Genomic DNA, 21509 nt, shown 5'->3' with positions numbered 1-21509 from the left:
ACTAAACTATTGACATTGGCAGTAAATCACCTGTTGCCCTCTTTTTTTTTTGACCCTGGGCTGGCTTAGCTCTCCCAGTCTGCCAGGTAGATTTAGGGTGGTGCAAGCAGGGAGAACAGAAGGTGTGTGTCACTACCAAAAAAGGSAATTTGCAAGAGAATTTGGTGCTGCAAGCGAAACAAGGCACTGAATGAGGAGGTGTTTAGCTATTGGGCTGGCTGTGGTGAGAAACAATGCACAAAAACTCCAAGTAGTGCTTAGCAGCTCATCAAGACAAGAAGGAGTTTAAAGCACTGTGCATGTTAATGCATGGCCCATATGGGCAAAGGGACCAGATATTGCCCCAGCATCTCTCACAGTCCCCCAATTYTTGTGCTGTGATACCTCGATTTGAAGCTGGACACAGCCACATGGCAACCCTGCATTWTAATGCTTGTGGGTAATTTTCTTGTCCTGTCAGAATCGAGTAACTTTGTCTTTGCTATCAGTGGTAGTCTAATGCATATATCRTATCAAATCAGTGCTGCACCAAGCTGACACATACATTAGATGCGCTGACTGTAAACAGGAAGTAATCCAAAGTTATTAGGCAGGAAAAATATAAAGAAACMTGCAAGCTCTTACACTGCAAAGCCATCAGCATCTCCAAGATTTTTTTCTTGTTGCTTCTCAATGTTGAAGACTATAAATACGCATATTAAAAAGCTTTGTTTCCGGAATGTGTAAAAGCAGAAACAGCTACAGATCTCGATGCTGAAAAAAGTAGGGCCTAGGTAAAGTTTCTCTTCACTGAAGCTGCTGGCAAAACACCCATTTACTGCCCTAAATCTGTCCCTGATTAATAACTTTACTTTGGAAGAGGATTAGAATTTCTTTGACTATCTTGCCACAAATTCACCTTTGTCTTCTTTTGTAAGCCTCCATTTCTCCCTGTCTGGTATCTTTTCACAGCTGGAAACTGCATTGTACGTCTAAAACTGGTTATAAAGTTACTRCCGTTTTATCTGTAATCAACTATTTTCCTCCCCTTTCAAACCACTGCATAACTGTACAATTTTAAGCAATTGTCGCTGGAAGGTGCTCCAGCCCTGTAAATATCAAATTACCTGAAAATTTGTCTCTGTACCTCTTCCAAAATTAAGCAAATAGTCTTTAATTTGCCAAAAGCCAGTCCTGAGGGGCATTTGTGAAGCCATTGTGACAGGTAAGGGTGGATAAGTCCTATGGCATTTGAAGGAAGAAAGATGAGACGAGGAAAAGCAGTAATCTTCAGGCAAATAAAAGGTAGAAGATTTGGCTGTCCCTGTAGGCACTTTGGTGTGGCCTGTCACCACCAGATCTTTCAAAARATAGTTTAAAGAAAAAGAATCGGAAATCTTTAGGCTCTTATTCAGGAACACTAAAATTAAGAGAGATTATTGCCCTACAGATCTTTGAGGACAGAAAGATATTTTTATGAAGAAAGACAGCTTTTAACTTTGACAACGCTATTATTCAGTGGTGCCAAATCTTGTACCCCATTGTAGACAGGTTGGAGTTTTTTTTTAAAATTCATTCATTTTCTTGGGATCTTGATACCTTGATAATCAAGTCGATACAACAGTAAGACAGGAAAATGTAAAACAAAATAAACAGTTTAGAAATTAGGAAGCAGACCATTGTTTCAAAGACTTAAATATCCATATTCCTTTGCATTACCTAAAATTCTTTCCAAAACTGTTATTATTGAAGCCAGACTTCCCTAGTCTGAAATCCTGAGTTTTAGAAGTCCACTGGATGCTTATWAAAGACACATTTTTTACATTGAAAACTCTCCTTTCTGTGTGGAAGAAGGTGTGGAAGTACATTTTGTGCTAGAGTAGTTGAGACCTGGACCGAAAAATAGTCATGTGCTGCCAGCAATCCTTGTGAGTTAGGTCAGATTTTAATCTCTTTGTACAGGGTCCATGTTTTTTATCTGGTAGTGCCTACTTCACKTCACGTGGTGGGGTAGGGTAATCAGACAGGGTATCCTTAATCTGTGATCTAATTCATCTACATGTAAGACATTTCCCATATTAGCAGCTTTCATGAAAGAGCCTTTTCCTCTCTGGAACCTCTGGGGCCTGTCTTTTATCATTCACACCATGTCTGCAAGAGAATGTCAGGTATAGACCATGGAAAGACCATCTGAAGCCTGTAAGGATGGTGGTGAATTTGAGGCAGTCTGGGCAGCAGCCCAGCCAAAGAACMCAAGAAAATTAAATCACAAGCAAAACTTGTTTCCATCCCAGCCTTGGGAAAAGCACATTGTCCATGTCTGAGCTGCACAGCTGTCCCAAAAAGGAGATCTTGCATGGATGCCTGAAGCACTTGTGGAAATACATGGAGCAGGGGCAAATTTTAGTACCCTCCCTATTCTTCACAGYTTGCAGGTGAACTTGTGTTAATTTGGGAGCTGTGAAGTGGGTGTCCTGTTATCTGAAGTTCAGCCAAATAATCATGAGCTGGAAATTCCAGTGACTTTAAGCCCTCACAACATTCCTGCTATTAGTGTTTTACCACAGTGGACTACTTCCAAAAAAAACTAAAAATACCCCAAACCCCCTTTGAATTCCACTGAACTCTGTTGGAGAAAAGGACTGAGTGAATAACAATGCTTTGGGTTGATTTTGAGTTAAGGAATGGTATGATTCTCATTATAGTTAGGTCTGGGCAAACTGGTTCAAGTAAATGATCTTGTGTTTCCAGCTTTGCAAGTGCTTGGAAATATTTTAGTCTTTTTTTCCCCCCTTTCCCTGAATTTAGTTGAAAAAATAAAAAGGAAAAAAAAAAAAAAGCTGTATTCCTGGCTGGAGACACTTTCATGCCAACTTTCACCCTGGAGCAAATTTTTCATGCCTGAGTTATGAAAACCTCAGAGAAATAAGTGGTGATGTGTTAGGTAAACATCAGAAGACCTTGAACTACAATTTTGCAAGGGGTGTTGTGAACCTGACAGGACAAAAGATTAATCAGACAAAAGCCTCTCTTCATAGCAGTTCATCTGAACAGGGCTGTGGTGTCTTGGGGTGAGTAGGATACAGACACAGGAGACAGARCACCTCACTTCTGCTCATGTTTCAGCTTGCAGAGTGACCTTTAGCAAAAATGCAGTATCTGTAATACCCATTTTTGCAAAGATCCTCGGATAAAAAGTGCTGTGTAGTTTTTAAATATTGGCATGCATTAGCATGCAGATTTGCTCTCCAGGCCCCCCCCATTCCCTTTTCAGACTTTTATACTGTGGAATTAATTACTTGCAAAAGCATAAAATATTTTTGGTTTTTCTGAGTGCTCCTCCTCCTCTCTGCCTTTCTTAGCTCTTATAAACTTTCTAAAAATATGCTGAGAGTGTAATTCATCCTGGGTATAATTCCAGAGATGAAGCCACTTAGGAAGCAATCTTGTAGAAACATAAGGTGAGCTCTGGATATAAGGTGAGCTCTGGAGTATGTGGATACTAGGGGATTTTGGAAAGGATTTATTTTTCACTTGGTTCCTATATTTTTCATCACTGCTTCCTGAAGCAGAGATGCAGTGGCTAATGCAGATGGCATCTGCTCTATGTCCAGAACATTAACTGATATGGTTCTGTTTAGCAAAAACTTCTCAGAAACACAATGTTTTAATCTCTAATAATGCCTGTGGAAAATCAAGAACACAGAAGATCTTTGTAAATTGAAATTAATAATGTTTGTACTGCTACAGTTCTTTTCCAGGGGACTGTAATATAGCATAAGGATACTATACAAAAGAGAAGTTGAATGAAATTGTTTAATCTGTAAGGACCTTTTCTTCTTTTCTTCCCCTTTCCTTCTGTTTATAAACTGTCACATCTGTTTAAATGKAGTGGGGAAACTGAACATCCATCTTTTTTTTATTTTTTTTTCCTGGTAGGAGAACAAACMTGAGGAACTAAAAGACTCTTGGCCTTGGCTATTATTTGGCTCTTATTTTATAAAATAGACCTTTTATACACCCACTTGAACAACCGATGTGCTCATTTAGAAGGGTGTAGAGGAGATTCACCCCAAGAGTAAGGAAAWGGAAAAGAGAGACATATCCACATCTGCTTTGTCTCATTCACAACTAATAGACATGGTAACAGTGGTTGATTTATTGTAAACATCAGTTTGCAGTTTATTAACGCTACATTAAATTACATTTATTTCCTTTGCTTATTTTTCACACCGAAGAGACAATCGTCGCTAGATGATTCATTGATTTGCATTGATACTTCGTAACAAAAATGAAAAAAATTTCATGAATTAAATAAAATGTCATTCAGAACACAAAGAATAAGAAAAAATAAAAGTGCACTTGGTTAAATAAACTAATTAATGGTTTTCTGGGTATACTTAAATAATGAGCCATCTTTCACATTAAACAATTGGCTTTTCTCTAATTAACCAGAGTCCTCAGAATGTTCTTGGTGTGTGGGTTAACCACCATGCTTTTTACTTCCTCACTCCCTGCACACCATTTTATTTTTTCTCCCTAGACAATTTAAATAGACTTATGTATATCTTTTCTCTTGCTAAAACACAACTTCACAGCACTAAAAATATTTGCTACTATTATCAATGGATGCAGAGATAAGCACTGGAATATTACTATTAGTTCCAATCAAGTCCAGCATGTTTTAACAGCACGATGAAATGCAGTAAGATTAAATAATTGAGAAAATTAAGCAGTGTTTGAAGATGGATGCAAGTCTGTTAACATTTAGAATTTGGTGGGGTTTTTTTGGGATAATTGCTCCCTTACTTTATCCTGTAGACTTTCAAAGGAGATGAAATGCTCAAATACGCATTCCCATTCCAGCATGTTCAAATATGGTAATATAACCTTTCCTGAGATCTAGATATGTGAGGGTTGATGAGGGCAAGGGAGTAGTGCCAGCAGCTTAGAACTCGAAAAACATCAGAGCCAGGTGAAATCCTAACCTCACACTTTTCAAGTTTCTTTGTAAATCTGGAACCTCATGTTTGTGAGATGGCAAAGGGATAGGCAGAAGACATTCCCAGGCTCTTCTGGAGTGTCTTAGGTCAAACAATTATTTTATTTTCAAGTTCAAGCTTTTTCAAACTTGCCTCCTTCTCTGTTATTGTTGCCCCAGCCTAATTGTAACTTGGAATTGTTCAAGCCACAGTCTGAATTAAATTAAATAAACTCCATACTTCAGATCCATCAAGCATTTCTGAGTGCATAAACAAGAACTTCTGTCATTAGCCATATAGGATTTTAACTGATTAAGCCAGGACATTTCTTCTAATCACAGATTTCTTTCATATTGCCTCTTGTTGGCTAGATTGAGTCTTGCAAATGTTGCTAATCCAATGAACACTGGCAGTTCTAAATTTTTGACATTTCCAGAGCTCTTTCTCCAACTTCTATGACATTTTGATATCTGAAATGCTATCCTGTCAACATTTTTAAATCAACACCTGATGTCGACATAATTCACATTCACTGCCTTCATTGGGCTTCCATCAGGGTTGAAGTTGGCCCATGAACTTAAACAAAGGCTTGTATTAATGTATTCTTAAGAACTAATTTCAATTACATGTTGCAGTACCAGGCAGTATTATGCAGCTGCCAGTGCATGAATACAAGAATGTCATGAAACCCATAGCTGTTCAACTTTTGTAGTTATTCTGAAATTCATGAAAAGTGGATAAATTGGAGAAATTATTCAGAAACAAATATATTATTTAGAAACATTTTTGCTGTGCTCCATCTGATTGCCTACTATACTGGTGACACAAAAATTTCAATGGGTTTTAATGCACGCAATGAGTACAAAGACAAATCCTTCCCTTCCCCATGAAGTGCCAAGTTCCAATTTTGCACAAAAACATTGTTAAATACAACACCTTACGGTTCATTCACTAATTGTTTTTCTGCATAAGGCATTAGCTCATTCCACCACAGCCTGAGATGAAAGGTTCCCTTATGATATCTAGCCATGGGAGATCAATAAAGCRTACTTTCATTAACAATAAACACCTCTAGTTATTTTCTATTATTTTATTGTTAAAATAAATTATGCTTGAACAAAAGCTTGATATCAAAAGGCCTTTCTTTTGGGTATCTGACACAAGTCATTCACAATATTCTTGACAGATGGAGTTTTGCAACACTCTCATACATTGTGCAGTAGAAACCAACAGACCAAGCAAGCACTTTGTCACAGAAAGTGTCTTATGAGTGCAAATTAATGAAATATGTTGACAATACATGTTATTTCTGCCCATGTAGTTCAGTGATTCTAAAAAAGCATTCACTTTGGGTCAATCTAGGGATTCATCCAACACAATGTCCTTCCCCAAATGGTATCTGTAACTGCAGGTGCAAGGACATAGCAGGAAAAGACATGGCGAATGCATATGATCTTCCCCAGTCATCCTCCTCAAACATCCTTTTATATTCTGTTAACAGGAGCCTGATTTTGGTTGCCTCTTTAGCAACTTAAAGTTGTTTCTTCTACCTCTGGAATCCATGGAAATCTTTATCCTTTTCTTTTGTCAAGAATTTCCATGGGGCTGCTATCTACTGAATAAACACTGCCTTTTGTGTGGTAGAGTCTGGTTTCTTTAAAGGTCCTTAGTATTTGAACTGGAAGATAACAACAGAGATATCTGRGCCTTACCCAAACTCTTTGGGCCACTTGGAATTTTGTAGACCTGACAAAATAATCCTCATCTCCTTAGTCATCCCTGTAGAGATCCTTCAGATGTGTATCTGAAACTCTTCCTGTTATAACATATAATTTTTACGTCACAGTCATAGAATAGCTAATTGTGGATTTCTACTGTGGTACAATAAGGTTTTCTTTTGTCTTCACTCTTTTCTTAAGGGTTCTGAACACTTCATTTACTTTGTGATGACTACTGACTCGATAGTTTTCATGGAAGTGTCTTTAATATTTTAAAGATCAACTTTCTCCACTGAGTAGTAATGATGTGAATGTAAGACAAGTTTTCCCTGTGTGCTTCCCTTTATATCTAGCTACTTACATCACATTTTATCACCCCAGCATTTACTCCATGTCATCCATGATTGTTGAGAAGTGCTGGTTTTTTACTGAATTTTATCCACTGCAAGAAAAGGTCATTTATTCCTAACTTCTGCTTCATACATGTTTCAGGATGTCCAAAAAACTTTTGTCAATTTATGGACAACCAAGGATTCTAAGGGGAAGAAATTTCTTGCAGATGAACATAAATTTCCAGTGGAAGTTTAATTCATTTTAAAGGATTTGTAGTGGGTTTCTAAACTGAATAAACTCAAAGCCATTGATTCAATTCATTTTGATAGGGAGTCTCTTGTAAAATCTTAGAGAAGTTTTTGGCCTGTGCATCTGCTTCTTGACCAAAATGGTTTTAACAATCTCAATTCCTACATAGGCCTTTAAATAGCAGATTTAAGAAGGTACCTAGTTCTTCATAATTTCTGAGAGCATTCTGGGCCAGTTTTTCAAATAAGTGAAACATCCTTTAACAATCTTTCATATGTTTACTAATAAAATGAAATGGAATTATGTTTAAAGCCTATTCTACTTCATGGATTTTAAATCCTTGGAATTTTGCTCTTACTATGTGTTTAAGATATGCAGACATTAGTGTTTTAATTGATTTCAGACAGAAAAAAAAGTAATTCTGAAAGTTATTTTTGCAAGGTTTTTATTTATTTTGGTAAATTAAAGAGCCTCATTTCACAGAGACTATTTTCTTTGGGTCAGGGTCATATCTCTTTGGATCTCTGTAAAATACTTAGCAATGTCCTGAGTGCTAAGATAGTTGGGTTAATTATGGAGTATAAATAAGCTGTTATTTTCTCAAATCATCCATTCTGCAAACTCAGGAAGGTATCTTGGAAAGGAAACTGTTCTTTCCTGCCTTTTCTCCTCCTCCCTTAAGGGTAGTAAGGAGTTATGATATTACAGGTTATTAAAGTAATTGTTTGGAAAGAAAAGTATTACTCGGTGCTGTAGAGGCCACATCACAGGAATAATTTGTGAATTTTTGTTGCCAGTTTTGTGAGCTTTGCTTCTTGTTTAAGAGCCCATCTCAACTTATTCTATACTCTTTTAATTACCAAATAAGAAAACATTATCCATTACAAAATTTTGTAATCAGAATTTGTTTGRTATTTTTGCTGAGGAGGCAGTTCAAGGTCTTACTTGATCTTGTTTTTCTCTAGCTCCTTTTACTCAGTGATTATGAATGTCACACAAACTGGATGCATTTCCCAACAAAATGGCAAATTGAGCCATATAATCCAAATATTTAACAGACTCTGAAATAATGGATGTACCACAACCTGCTTGGGTTCCAGGATCTTTTGTTTAATTTTCTGATATTGTTGAGGCCTAAAAGATGACACAGAGAAGTCAGTCGCATACATTTGCTAATTGATGCAGTAGTGTTAACTTGAATATCATGTGACATTCTGATGCTGGTAGAACTGTGGAAGAGAAATTCAGTGTTAAGAGTATAAGTGTGCTCTTCCTCCTCCTGCCTTTTCTGTGCTGGGTAAAACAATTTTGAATTCAACACCATAACTGCCAGATATATTTGTCTCTAGATACCYACAAAGAAAATAATGTGCTTCCTCTTACTGTCCTTCTTCTCTTTCCTGTAGCTCTGTAGATATTTTCTTAGGCAGACTAGCACATTCATGTCTGCTGTTATAGACACCACCATTTCAGTGACATCAGTGGATTTGTGTCCACCCAGACCAAGGCCCTCAGTTGACCAGAAGGCTCCAAATTGTATAGCCCACACTCTGTGTGAAAGAAATGCATAGGATCCTGCAAAGCTATAGGAAAAGTTTAGATTGCATGTGTATGATGCTAACATGCCAGACATCAAGAAAAAAAAAATTCTTTCTGATCTATCTTGTGCCAGAACTATTTAAAAGACAAATAGGCATAAAGAAGGGGTGCATTTTCAGAAAGTGGAGCAATTCAACATTCTTCATTCAAGGTACATGAGATTTGCTTTGTCATTTGCTTTAGAGAATTGCTCAAATTGGTATCAACAGCAACCAGATGCTGTGAACAGTAAAACCTTGCATACAGAAGTAGAGCTGGGGACTGGGGAGAAAGGGAGGGGCAGGTTGAGCCCTTATAGCTGTTCCCGTGCTAGTCACTTCAGAGATCCCTTCTGACTCCATAGCACCATTGCTGCTCCAGCACTCATTTTTCATCTACTTCGAATCCACAGTTGTCAGTGCAGCCCTCAATATGTTCTGCTTAAATTCTCACCGAATCTCCATGGGTTCCTGTGTCTCTTCACACTGAGAGAGACAAGAGAGAGAGAGAGCAGCAAAGTGGTTAGAAATCTTCTGCCAAACACAGATGGTATCCTGATTGCTCTTTCAGCCTACCTGTGTCTGTCTGTGAAGCTGTGGATGTTRTGGACGTGTGTGAAGAATTTCCAACACTCTCAGATCATTCACCCAAAGGAGAACTTCCATGTGAGTTTTAATATTCACCACATTAGTCAGCCTTGAGAAACAAATATGGCTATTTAGGGTTTATCTCTGTAAAAGTGTGTCTGTGTGTGAATGTGCTTATAAGAAGAGAGAAGCAGAGGAGAAGAACAGGAAGACTCCAAAATTACACAGCAGTCTGCTTTTAAAATGTACTGACAAACACGTTTGCTTGCACAGTGTAGGCAGTCTGTGAAAAATCCCAAAAGCCATGGAAAAAAAAACGCACTGGCTTTACCTCATGGTATCTCAGCACGCTCAGCTATTTGTCCCTCTCCTCCTCAGGATATGAGCACAGTGTGGGACACAATTGCATTATGGCAGTTTAACAAGTTAGTGCCTATCAGCTGATTAGCTGTAACCAACCGTGCGAGCTCTCTTCAGCTGCCCCATTCGTGAGAGAAAGTGCATTAGCTTAAATTCACATACAGTAGATTTCCCTTCCAAGTCAGATCTTTAAATAGGTTTTGGCATACCTGGCAAAGCAAGCTGGTATCCTCTTCTCAGCGCAGAACATAGCCAGTGCAGCAGAGGAAAGGGGAAACTTCCTCCTTGCAAGAAAATAAATCAACCTACCAACAGTGCACTTAGCATTTGGAGGAAAAATCCTTGCTCAACTCCTATAGGTAATCATTTTGTAGAATGAAGCATGAGATTTGATTATCCTCATTATCTTAGTTCAGATAGCTCCAAAAGTTGCTAGTTGTCATGAAACATACAGCCTTTTAAAAAATCCAGTTATGGTATTTGACTTGCTGACCTATTCTGGCATTAAATTGCACAGTATGCCAATTCACTGTGAAAATTCAAGTCCTTTTTTTCCCCTCTATRCATATTACCTCTAGTTCAAAGGAAGGAGCTTTGGATCTCTTACTTTTTTATTTTTTGGTGGGGTGAAACAAAGACAAGGGTTGGTTTTCACTAATTCTGTTCACATACCTTAATTTTTCAACCTTGCCCATTCTACTTATAATATTTTCCAAGCAGAATTCTGAAGGGGTCATTAAAAGGTTTGAGATCTTGATAGCCATTTTTCAATGAACATCCTTAATAGGGGTGTTCTGTGAGCTACATGCAGGACCTGACTGTGAAGTGAATATATAAGTAGAAAGAAGTGTACTTCTTCTTCTCAGGGTAATATGTAAAGACATAGGGATTCTTAGTTTCCATTCTCTTTAGTCATTGCAGATCAGACCAGAATAAAAAGATAAGAAACTGTGCTCTTTCTGGTACCCTGGTTGTGGGGGTTTTTTTTCTGTATCTCTAACTAGCAGACTAATTAATTTAGGGGGTCTTTAAACTTTTGCCATGGAAATAACACATACGCAAACAAGTGGGCAAAAGTTTTAGGTCACCATCTCCTACAACACTCCATGTCCTATCTTCCCTCAGTGTCATGCACTTTATGACAGGGGAGTTTTATGTCCCCATGTGTCCATGTTTTCATACACCTTTTATTCATTCCTTCATTCCCTTTTTTTTTCCCAATTGAGAGCTTCACAGGATGGTTGTCACAGCTGCAGTTCTTGCTTGGCAGCATTTAAATGCATGCTAAACAAAAGTCTCTGTCTTGCCCATCTCAAATACAGGCAAGTTAGTTGATAAATAGCCTTATGCCACCCCAGGGTGTGATTATACTTTGAGATAGCAGCASCCGTAGGATGGGTGAAGGCCCTTTGATTTTGGCCCTGTGTCTAATCATGTGTTTTAACTCTTTCCAAATGCTGGGTTTCTGTTGATCTCAGCAATTCTGTACGTGTTAGGACTGATAYGGTTACTGATATACCTGATAATGTGGCTGGCATCAGTGAAGGAAACCATTTGGTTGGGTTAGACAGAGCTGCACCAAGACTGCATTATTCAGTTAATACGCCAGATCATTGGCAAACTTTTCCACTGCCTCCTTCTCGTGTTTTCTGCAAAGCATTAATGTGGTTGAGAGTCATGATAATCCAATCCATTGGTTTTGGTTCTTGCTAACCTTAATGCTCTTGGTTTCACCTGGGCATGTACTTATCAACTTTCTCACCCCTTTGTGCCACACAGCAAGAGACATGAAGTGTCTCCTGTGTGCGAGTTCTGTCATGTTCCATCATCCAGGTGGAATTTTCATGGATTCCTGGTGTTGCTCTTCAGCACTTCTTTGAGACTTGCAAGCACTTTAGCAAGTGGGCAAGTGTCTATTCTACACTTAACTTTTACTTGTTTCAGTTCAGGTATTGAAAAGTTGTTTTAATATTAGAATGAGAGAACTTCACAAAATTCTGCTATTGGCTCCTGGCGTAGCATGGTAAAGCTTGCACTTGCAGTTTTTGTGCTTCCCATCTATGCTAATATACATTCACACAAGACTGGCAGAGGAAAGTTACTCAATGTAWATTACATTTGCATTGGCTTTAAGTCAGCTTTATACTATCAGAAAGGAGAATAATAAATTCCAAAGCATTTAAAACCACAAATAGAACCAGAAAGTAACTAGTCCTGATTTCCTTGTGTTTATACTATTATAAGTTAGGACTAAATTCATTAAAATAGTTGGGATGATTTTCATTTATACTGTAGCTTTATTATGGAGCTCTGAGGCACCCTATACTTATGCTACAGCTGCAGTAAGGAAGGGATCATATTTTGAGGTTCAGTGGCTCTACATGGGTGCAAGAGAGAGGAGATTGATGAATGCTGGGACTTTATCCAGCACTTAGTGTCTGCAGGACTTGGGTCTTTGATCGTGAAATAAGAGAGCATGTTTTTCTGGCATCCTGTCTGCCTGTATCTTTACATAATATTCACTTCTCAACAAGCCAAATAAGCTACAAAATCTTTAACTGAAATATAGACCTGTCATTTTTTGTACTCACCCATTTCTTTGGCCTGTAAACTTTGGGTTCCCAAATTGTAGGTGTTAAATGCTTGAATGTTTTCACATGTAAAAAAATCCCCACTTTCAGATGCATTCTGGTTGCAACTCATTTGAATTGCATAATATAAATGCCTAACAGTCTGGCTGCTTAAAAAAAGACTAATTTTCTAGGTATGGGGGGGAAAAAGCTCTTAAAGATGTTCCCACAGATATCTAAATGGGAAGGAAGTTGAGATCCCTTTATCCCATTTGCTTTCATTGAATGCTCCAGAAAAGACATTTTCTAGCTGGGAGCAAGGTGTAGGTTTAGGATGTAAGGAAATCCTGGAATGTATTCAGAGAGAATGAAATATTATTTATAAAAGCATCATTATTACATCTTAATTATTTATGTTTCAAAAAATGAATAATATATTTTCTGAGTGCTTGCTAATTATTAAATGACAGAAGTAACTCCACATTTCAACTAGCTTGCCTTTCCTGGCAGCAACTTCAAATGAAGAAACAAACAAAACTCCTGCACATTGCCCAAGACTTCTGAGAGCTCTAGTTTTTCATAATGGCCTGGTGWGGGGAACGACTCTCAAACAGGAAAATGAAAATTCCACATCATTTTGGAGCACAAAGTCCTTTAGGTCACTGGGTTATTTAGGGTGAACACCCTGTAAACCTCCCCTTTTACTTTCTCTAAGTGCAAATGTCAGTGACGTTACTTACATAGGTGACAATAATGTTCTTCTTTATATCAGCACTGTTTCAGAAACAGAAAAATATCCAAAGATTTTGTTCTCAGAAACATGTTTCCACTGTAACACCAAATTTATGAGCTTTGGCCAGCCAATGCTTGCTGCTAACATCTTCAATTTAATGGGAAATACAAATATTGCACCTAGGAGAGAATGAAAAAAAAAAAGAACTAAATTTTACAATAAGATCTACATTATCAGCATTTGAATGGGAAAAAAAAACAAAGCCTGCCAGCTATGTTTCACACTATGAATTCTTCTTACTCAGCTCCTGTTCTCTGAAAAAGGAGTTTATTGCGTTGTTGATCATATCCTCCAGTATCCCCTAGATAGTTCTCCAAGAATAAGTTTCTGTAATTGGCATTGTTCTGGGTATGGCTGTTCATGAAAATGATGTGGCAAATGGTGACATCTTTTTTTTTTTTTTTGTGAAAAGTTCAATAAACTTTGAAAAAAGATCATTGATCTTACTGATGACATAAATTTATTTCTTTCCTCCTAAGCAGAAATTTGGGACTTACTGGCCACAGAAGGTAGCACCAAAAACCTTACCAAAGCTCCTCTTTATGAGGCAGGAAAGGTGCAGAGCTCAGGCAGACCTCCTGGTTCTACTTCCAGCTGCAGGCATGATTAAAGCCTGGTGGTATTTGAAACTGCTGTAGATTGAGAGAACAGCCARGCCAAGCCTAGAGGCTTCTTTCTCTGCCTGGAGTTTATCAATTAACTTGAAGCTTTTTATGTTCCAGCTCTAGCTGGAAGCTTCATTTGAACTTCCTCCGCAGAATTTAATTCCATTTGATCTTAGAGAGACACCATCAAATAGTTTTGGTTCTATAAAGCTGAGAGATAACTTTATTGCTGTGTTTCATACCAAACTGAAGAAAACATTCAGTGATTGATGAAACATGATATTCACTGAGTTCTTTAAACMCACAATAGAGCTATGATTATTTACTTACTTAAATGATGGCTTTTTTTAGTGGCAAGGTGGTGTACCTATTGAGAAAATCCAGGTTAGATGCCAGGGAAGAGAGCGATTGCAAAGTTTCCCATTTCCGATAATTACTTTTTACTGCCTTTGCTATCTGCTTTATTAYATGTGGACAAGAGAAACCATGTGCAGTGAACAAAGCTATTTTTTTTTTTTTCTAATAAGAAAGCCTGTGCAACTGTATTAAATGGAATTTTCGTCCAATCTGCACAGACTGCTAGGTCTTACAGCAATSCTCAACCAAATTCTGAAAGAGCTGTAATTTTCGTTGCCATACTGGCAGTGCTAACAAAGTAAAAGCAGATATTGTTGGAGATGGAGTTGTAGACAGACTGGCTGCAAAGTCCAGCAGAGCCTTTGAGAAATTCTAGTCACACACATAAACTGAATTATGCAGGTCTTGTCAACAACTGCCTCAGAAGCACATAACTGGTAAGGAGGAATAAGGGAGGATAAAAGTATGTGTTCATCCTTTTAGAAAAAGGGAAAAGGAGTCTTTCATACAATGTTTGAGAACCGCTTGTAGGGGTCAGAACATTTGTAATCCCATGTCAAACCTAAGACAAAAGACATTTGACTGAGAGGATAAACAGATGTAAATACCTAAATGGCAGTTGTTGGCATCTGTCCAAAGGTTAGGGTTGTTCTCCCAAAGGTTGAGCTGGTTAGACAATTAAAACAATGTCCTCTTTTTTTTCTTTTGTGTGTATATTTCCAACCTCTCTCTCCTTCTTTTAAAATATTTCTATTTTGAAAGACAATGTGTATAAAAAAGAAAAGTAAATAAAGACATCTTAATTTTCTAAAGATCAAAAYGAGGAGATTAGACTACATTCCAGCATGTCTGAATCTATGTCCTCTCACAACCTTTTATGAAGCAGACCACAATGGTTGCCAGAAGAAAAAAAAAAAAAAAAACTACAAAAACCCAAAACCAAAAGGCAAACCTGCATGTCTTTGTGAAGTATTGAAATATGCCCAGAGATCTATAGCAGATTTCTAGATATGTCTGACTCTGATCTCTCTACATGCTAGCTTAAATCAAGAGGAACTCCTGACTTATGAAAAGTTAATATAAGATCAAAATCAGCACTATGTACTTCATTAAGGTCGTGACCAAGATATTTATTGTGGTTTGAGAACAGACRAGATTAAACCACTGCAATGCCAATAGTTGTACATAGTGTGGGATTGTTGGGGAAGGAGTTTAAAAGAAGTCATTGCAAACTCGCTCTTCCTCTGTTGTGTTTTGTTTGTATTTCAAGGYGAATGTACACATTTTGTGTTCTGATGGAGTAAGTCTTGTGTTTGGTATAGSTGGTGCTGGTAGCACCAGAGTGGTGATAGCAGAAATTCTCATYATTTTCCTTGCTGAGATGAGTGATTACTGGTCCATATCTGGGTGCCACTATGTTATGTCTCCACATTTAAACAATAATTCCCTATCAAAATGACAACATGCTGATTTGCCTGCTGAAAATGAGGCAGCATAAAAATAAATAAGCAAATTATAAATAGATAAATAGAGCCCATGTGTAACTTCTGTTTCTCTTCCTTTCAAAGGCATTGGGCATGGCTCAGGCTGTTWTTTTAGGCAGGGGTGGGCTGTCAGAGAATAGTGACACTCTATTGTTTGGGGGCTAATCTGTGTTGCTGTCCCTTTCTAGTGTGGCAGCAAAGCAGCTTCCAAAAACCTCTTGATACTTTCTGAATCTGACATTGGAAACYCGTGGTACATACAATGTGCCAACTACTACACAGACTTCCATGTGGCTGCTTTGAGTTAGATATTTCTACCCCATATGATTGCTCTGATTTCCTTTATGCTAAAAGTATTTCCAAAGCCCAAATATAAAAAGTAATGAGAAATATAGAGGGATAAGTATTCCTACTTGAAATTCACTTTTACTCATTTTTGCTAATTTCTTTGCTTTTACTTGGGGAGAAAAAAAGATGTTTCTGTTAAGCACACATACAACAGAAGAACTATATAAGGAAAGCACTTCAATTAATATTGTCTTTGTAACTTCACTCTTTATCAGAGATTGAACACAGGTTTGGGACAGAGATATACCCATTTGTAATTCAGATCTGATATTATTTGGTCCATAAGGTACTGAATCACTAATGTTAGTTAATTAGGACTTTGGGGCCTGATTTTCAAAGGGGCCCCAAAGATAAATTTTTATCTTCAGCTTGATTCTGCAAAACCTTGCCTCCAACGAAGAGGGCAGTTTGTAGCAAATTGCAAATGCCAGCTACTTACATTGGTAATTCTTTCAAGAGTAAATGGGGCAATATATTTTCACTGGCTGTATGCTTTTGAATACCTATAGATATTTTCAGCAATTTTTGGGTGATTACTACAGTGTTGTTCAGTGAAGAAGGAAGTGTATCTTTTAATCTATCTATAAGACAGAAAATTGATGGCACTGATATCTACAAGACGAGAAAATTRAAAATAATGTTCTTCAAGAAGAGGGTTTGTCACCTACCCAAATTTGAACACAATTCAATAGGACTACTAGATCAGACACATTTCGGTCACTCAGGCTTTAATTGTCAGTCTAGCCCCAAACATCAGCAAGATTCTYCTTTAATTTGCTTCTAGAATGTTCCTGATATATATATTTAGAATTCCTTATGCAATTCTATTGTTTTGCACACAGGGATTTGGAAAGCTCGAAAAGTACAAAGGGGAGAAGTTGCATCTACTCCAATCAGCAAAACGCTGCCTGGCATTGTGTATTTGATTTCACCACTCTAGTTCTGCAACCCCGTGCAAGTAATGTGAAACTATTTGTAAACTACAGATAGCGATGCTTACTTGCAAATGTTCTGTGGGAGGCTTGATCAGTTAATATTGTAAAGCATTTGAGATAGCTATGGAGACACCATTGTGCTTTATCACACACTTACTAMCATTGTGATCTTTTATTTGTCGCTTTGCATGGGTGTAAATGAATACTCAGATGTGCAAGCCGTAAGTCTTTTCAATCCAGGCTCTTCTAATATCYTCTCATTACCTGTACCAAAAGGTCTTTCAGTACAGATATGAGGGAAGTTTGCCCATTATCCTAACCTGTCTATTTAATGGCTGTTGTTCTCAAGTCCTGTGARTATCTGTGACACAGAGCTTCGATTTGCTGCTGGCTTTCACCTGCACAATTCTAATCCTTMTGTACCTGGATCTTTTTAACAACTGTCATTAACTAGACCAGCCTTTAGCTTTTCTCTGCTTTTCAAGAGGCTCACCCTATGCTCAGGGCAAATTCTCTATGATTGCAGAATCATAGAGAAAGAGATGGGGTGGTGGCTACTTATTCAATTTTTGCATCTTCCCCAAAGATTAAGCTGTCTTCATGTCAGCTGAAACTGGGTTCTGGCCCATGGTGCATGGACACTGCTAATGTTGCAAAAAACTCCCATAATTCAACTATTACAAGTAGTAGTGGTAGTAAAATAATCTTATCTCCAACTCATCAGAGCTTTTTTAATTGAATTTTACTTAACATGAGTGTTGAAAGAGCCAGGCTCAACAAGCAGCCTTGACTTTGAAACCTCTGGCGTTTTGTGGGTGTTAGTCACATCCTTAAAATTACAGTAATACAGTTTTTGTGGCTTAATATTTACATATTTTTATTGCTGTCTGAAAGATAAATGGGAAGAGGATGATCAGAGGAGAAGCCTGGAGCAGGATTTTAATATGTTGAAATAAAAAAACTAGATAGAGATATATTTATATATATGGGAATGTGAACTTAAGGTTGCATAGGTAAATTAAAGACATTAAAAGACAAAAAAGCAACGGCTGGCAAAGCAGCATTTAGTTGGCATATAGAAATGCACTGTGTTTTGTGGAGTGTAAGTAGTGGGACACTTGAAACTGAGGGAAAAATATTCTGGAAGTTCAGGCAGCTTAATTAACATTGCCAAAGGAGTCAAAAGAAATCATAATTTTTACATCTTTATTGTAACTTTGTTGCAGTAACATTTAAAAGAAAAGGTTAAATTGGAAACTTTTACTTCCCAGAGTTGCTCTCATGTTTACTGAAATTTACTTGAATWATTCTAAACAAGGACCTGAAGATTAAGCCATTTTTCCACCTATTTTGTGACTGAGTTATACAACATCTCATTTTAAAACACCTCGATGCACATTGTTAATGTCTCCAGTACCTGCGTTGCGCATCCTGAAAAATGAGTTGTTGTTTCACAAGCAAACTGTCTTCCCTGATGGATTGTGAGCTTGGGAGAAAGACCCAGCTATGGAGAATGAGAACTCCTGCCAAATTTCCACCTCCCAACAATCAGCCTTTGACCCCTCTATGTAAGGACTGAGGATTGCTCTTTATGACACCTTTTATGACACCATTAATACCATGGGCRAGTTATGGGAGAATGGCAAGCAGTGACTTTCTGCAGGTGTCTTTGCAGGTATCTTTTGGTGCTTTTTCAGCTCTTTTCTCCTGTCTTGCATAGGAGAATGGACACCATTCATGAGGAGCATTACCGTGCATGCCATTGGGTATTTTGGGGTTTTGAAAGTAGCAGAATGTAGAGCAGGACAAAGAATAACCCAAGCAAACATTCAGAGAAACATGTCCCTAGACCTTAAGGACTCCCCACCTCAACTGAACCAAAAGCAAGACTTGCCTTGGTAGAGGCTGAATAAAAAGAGCAAGAACATGTTGTTCTAGGAAATGGGAAATTACACTTTCTTACTGCCTTATCCTGGGTTCCTTTTTAGGCTTTCTTAAGACATGCTGTAGAATGGTAAAAATCTGAATTTGTCTATGGTGAGTGCAAAAACACCATTTGTCTATGGTGAGTGCAAAAACATTTTGTTTTTCAGAAGAAACAGAATAAGTCCCCCAAGGGACTTGAAGATAGCTGAAGGCACAGGACTTCATGGCATCTGTAGTCTTTAAATGTGTTTTAATGCAGAAGAAAAAAGGTTTTATAGCTTAGAGTGGGAACGTGGGTAGCACGTGCTTTCTCTGACATCAATGCCCYTGTGAAGTTTATGAGGCTCAAGTTGAGTCGTGAGTTCAAGTGCAACCAAGGAGTGCTCAGAAAGAGAAGATCTGTCTCAGTGAGATTGGCACCTCAGATATACACAGCTATCGGCTTTTTGCTCATCTCATGGGAGAGATCACTGATGCAATTAGGCCAGCAGACTTATTTAGAGGAACAAAATAATTTTGAAATTGTTTTAAAAATTATGGGAACAAATGCATGGTTTTTTTCCCTCTACTTTTATATGTTTTGAAATGACACAAAGATCTGACTCAAGCTCTCAAGGAGGTGGGGAGAAACAAATCCAACACATTTACATCTCTTTTGGACTGAGTCCAAATACAGTACTGACTAGTGAGAGCGTGTGAAAATGGGTTATTATATTGGAAATCAGATTAATGTTTTAGCTCTCATGTTTTCTTAGGGAAAACAGTGATGTGATATAGGAACATAGATGTTGACTGCATTCATTACAGTAAGTGTTGTAAGTGTTCTGTGGGAGACCATTCTAAGCCAAAAATCAATTGGTTTAGTCTAAAGGGGGGAATAAAAAAAATTGTTCGTATCTTTCTCTTTTAAGAGAGGGCACTTCAGGTATTTCAGAAAGAAGGCTGTTATTAATTTGGGTTGTTTCCCATAGGAATGCTAGGTAGTTGTGGAGCCAGAATTCATGTTGGGACACATGCTTTAAGTTAATTGTTTGTGTGAGAGTAGATGGCTGCAGGTCAGGGTTGCCTGTTTAGTCTGGGAAAAGTACACAGGAGCACTTAMTAGGGGAAATGAGAAAAAAAGAGAGGCTTTATCCTCCAGTGCTGAGTTTGGAATAACCAGTTCTAGATGAAGCTGTAGGCTGAATCCAGGGAGTAACCCGGGTGGAGAATTTGACTCCTTGAAAGCCAACCTCAGCATTCCAGTGAAAAAAAGTCCCATTTGTGTGAGGTGATGATTATCTTCTTCCTGATTCTGAGCACCTCCTGAAACCAGTGGGAGCTGACAGTGCACRGCTCAGGCACAGAGATTCTACTTTCTCTGTTTCAGGATTTGGAATTATTTTGGGACTTCCTTAATGAACTCTAGTAAATTTTTCTTGCTAACAAAGACCTCATTAAACCAAATAATTTAAGGAAGCAAATGAAAAAAGCTTGCTTGCAAGATACACCACCTTATTTGATTTGCGTTTTCAGCCTTCAAAATGCTATTTGCTGCGAGATCAGGCTGACTGGTTGTTTTCTCACCCTACAAATCCTTTATTTGGTTCTTTTTTAGAACTTTATAGGCCTCATTCTTAAGGCTCCTTGTACAACAAGTGTTTTGCAGAAATGCATCTTGCCAGTCTTCAAAAAAGTTGTAACACTAAATGTAAAGCACAAATTTAGGACTAAGTTGTAATCAGTGCAACCTTGATTCATATAAAGGCACTTTCAACAGTGTACTGAATTTTACTGGATGATTTGTGAGTAAGACAGCAGGCCCAAAGAGAGAGAATGTCACAGTTTGGTCCTTAATATGGTACAAAGTTTGTAAAATATATCATCCTTTAATATCTTATTGTCACATTGTCATGTGTTTGATGAAAAACAAAAAAATCCCCTGACATAATTGTGTCTTTGTAAGAGAACTTGCATGTTGGGTAGAAAAAGATTATGTTTAGCAACTGCTTTCTGACCAAGTGTGGAGTTACGGAATTAACCATTTGTAAGTGAACATGAAAGCTCTTTCTTTTTTTTTTTTTTTTTTTTTTTTTTTTTTTTTTTTTTTTTTTTTTGCCACATAACAGCACCGATTTACCCAATGCTCAAAGACAACCCCCCAGGAATCACTTGGATTTATTTGCAACCAAATCTCAGCTTTCTACTGGTTCTCTGAAATCCAAGTGTCATTTTGATATTCAGCAGCCATTATAGGCTAGAATGGCTGAATGTTGAAAGTCTGTAACAATTTGTTTCCCTAAATTGGAAATGTCTATGACCATGTGTAAATTCTGTTGCTCATGTGGATGAATATGGGCTCTCACCAGAGACACAGTTACATGAAGTCGCAGTATTACACTGGCGTATTTCTGCAGTTTATTGTGAGAGAACATTATTCTTGAGCCAACCTGGTCAAGGTTGAGAATACAGGGGCAGAAACTTTAAATCTGTTGGCAGATCATCTGCAGCCTATTGTGTATCTCTGAGCACACTACAGTGCTTCTGTTCCCATCTTCATCCTTTGTCTGCACAGCATATATAGGCTGAAAAATCTTTGAGGCAAGAACTTTCCACTGTGTTTGCAAAGGGGATCTGATCTCACTTAGGGCCCCAAGGCATTGTTAAAGTAAAAATAATAAGAATAATTGCATTCAAAATTGGCAAAGAATATTTCTTCATTTTCA

The 21509-nt window shown here is 37.8% G+C and overlaps 1 long non-coding RNA gene across 2 annotated transcripts; it reads right to left on the bottom strand.

Moving 5' to 3' along the window:
* Window positions 1–7641: 7641 nt before the first annotated feature.
* Window positions 7642–10048, bottom strand: LOC130576902 (uncharacterized). 2 transcript variants are annotated; one of them, XR_008965717.1, is made up of 3 exons: window positions 9996–10048; window positions 9415–9535; window positions 7642–9324 (listed from the first exon to the last, which is right to left on the bottom strand). It is a non-coding gene; the product is annotated as an uncharacterized LOC130576902 (long non-coding RNA). The 2 variants fall into 2 exon arrangements; XR_008965718.1 differs by lacking the exon at window positions 9996–10048 and adding an exon at window positions 9758–9807.
* Between the last annotated feature and the right edge of the window lie 11461 nt (window positions 10049–21509).

Source organism: Malurus melanocephalus, unplaced genomic scaffold, assembly GCF_030028575.1.
Source record: "Malurus melanocephalus ecotype Western Australia unplaced genomic scaffold, MMel_1.1 scaffold_161, whole genome shotgun sequence".
Classification (NCBI taxonomy): Eukaryota; Metazoa; Chordata; class Aves; order Passeriformes; family Maluridae; genus Malurus; species Malurus melanocephalus.
Note: the sequence above shows the minus strand (reverse complement) of the source record. Positions and strands in the feature narration are given on the sequence as shown.